We start from the raw sequence: 2,420 nt of genomic DNA, 5'->3' as shown, positions 1-2,420 counted from the left end.
GGGTTTTGTTTAGCTTCTATATTTGTTACAATGTTTCTTAAAGAGCAGCTCAGAGGCCGGCAGCAGCAGGCAGGGAACCTGGCTTCCTCCGTCACTGAAGTAAGCAAGCCTCCCTGTTCGCGTCAGCTGCCTGGCTGCCGGCCGCCATCTTGGCTGGCAGTTAATTTGCATAAGGATATGCTGATTAGCCAATGGGAAGGGTAGCGGCTGTATGGCTAATTTCCATGTTTCTCTATTATTAGATAGGATAGGAATATCATATTAGAGGTGATATGTTTATTTAAGCAGTGGCCATATAAAAATAATATGCCCGTTTGTATGATTATTGGGCAGAATCACAGGCCAAGTAGAATGAAAATATTTAGGTATTCAACAATTATCAGGTGCTATGTACAGAGTCCATCTTGTAGGACACTAAGCATTCCACTGTTACAAAGCACTGCTCTCTAACAATGATTTCAAAATAAAAGCTAAAAAGAGACTTGGTACTTTTCCTGGCCTCCATTGCATTTAACCTAAAGTCTTCTAGATGAATACCAGGCCACACAATCCTGGCATTATCTATCAACTCCATTTTGCTTAGGAAAGTTGTGTGGGTTATTTCCTTCCTGATTTTAAATAGACAGGTATGAAGTTAATTTAGGTGTTTGCATTCATTCAATAGTGATGAGTTAGATGAATGAATGAATGAATGAATGAATATATATTTGTTGAGAGTTTACCACAATCCGGAGATTATTCTGTTACCTAAGGACTCCATGAATAAAAATGACAAGGCCTCTGTCCTCATGGAGCTTTTGTTTCAACCTGTAGAGATAGGAAATATATAAATAAACAAATAAAAGTATTTAGATGCTGATAAATACTATAAAGGAAATAAAAAGGTGATATAATAGAGAGTGACTCAGTAGGGAGGAGTATTTTTTTTTAGATAGGGTATTCCAGAACTCTTATGAGGTCAGATGAAGCTGAGACCTGGATGGCAGGAAGCAGGCAAGCACTGGAGAGCTGGGTGGAGAGTGTTTTAGGCAGATAGGACAGCAGGTGCCAAGTCCTTGGGGTGATTTACATTCATTTTTGAATGCCATGTATATGCAATTTATTTAATTATTAAATGACTAGAGGCCCAATGCACAAAATTTGTACAAGAGTAGGCCTTCCTTCCCCTGGCTGCCAGCACCGGCTTCCCTCTGGCACCCAGGACCCAGGCTTCCCTCTGGCTGCCAGCAGGCACCGTGGACCCGGGCTTCCCTCACAGCCCTGGCTTCGTCCGGAAGGTCATCTGGAAGGATGTCCAGTCTATAGTATGCTTTTATTATAGATAATAAATAGCATACTAGTGATATAAAGATAAAGATCAAAGGAATTGATAGTTTTGATTCTTAAAACATTTAGAGCTTTACTTGGCTTAATAGTAGATCCCAAGTGATTTAGCTCTGGGGCCTCGCTGCTGAAAACATAGATACAATGTTGCGGTCCGAGCCCGGCTGAATGGAAGCCCTTTTCTGGGGTTTTGTTTAGCTTCTTATTTGCAACATAGTATATAGTTGCTTAGAGTTGCAACTGAGAGGCTGGCAAGTTAGGCGGGGAACGTTGGAGTCCGCAGCAAGCAAGCCTCGTGCTCGCTTCAGTGCCTGGCTGCCGGCCGCCATCTTGGCTGACAGTTAATTTGCATATACTCACTGATTAGCCAATGAAAAGGGTAGCGGTCGTACGCCAATTACCATGTTTCTCTTTTATTAGTGTAGATAATAAATAGCATACTAGTGATATAAAGATAAAGATCAAAGGAATTGATAGTTTTGATTCTTAAAACATTTAGAGCTTTACTTGGCTTAATAGTAGATCCCAAGTGACCAAAAGATTATCATCTAAAATGGATTCAAACAAGGGGTCTTGTTCAAAGCACACTAGCTTATTTTCTCTATATTATTTGAATGCAAAGTTAGGTGTTGTTAAGTATAGTTTTGTGTGGTCTGGCAGGTACCATTAGGATATAATTACCTTTAACTAATAAAATCTCATTAATTGTCAGGACTTTTTAACTAAAGTTACAAATATGGCTGGAATAATCTACACTAATAAAAGAGAAACATGGTAATTGGCGTACGACCGCTACCCTTTTCATTGGCTAATCAGTGAGTATATGCAAATTAACTGTCAGCCAAGATGGCGGCAGGCAGCCAGGCACTGAAGCGAGCAGGGAGGCTTGCTTGCTGCAGACTCCAACGTTCCCCGCCTCACTTGCCAGCCTCTCAGTTGCAACTCTAAGCAACTATATACTATGTTGCAAATAAGAAGCTAAACAAAACCCCAGAAAAGGGCTTCCATTCAGCCGGGCTCGGACCGCAACATTGTATCTATGTTTTCAGCAGCGAGGCCCCAGAGCTAAAGCTGGCCCAAAAAAAAAAAAAAAAAAA

This window comes from Myotis brandtii, unplaced genomic scaffold (genome assembly GCF_000412655.1).
Source record: "Myotis brandtii unplaced genomic scaffold, ASM41265v1 scaffold159, whole genome shotgun sequence".
Taxonomy (NCBI): domain Eukaryota; kingdom Metazoa; phylum Chordata; class Mammalia; order Chiroptera; family Vespertilionidae; genus Myotis; species Myotis brandtii.
The sequence above is the reverse complement of the archived record's forward strand: the minus strand, read 5'-3'. Positions refer to the sequence as shown.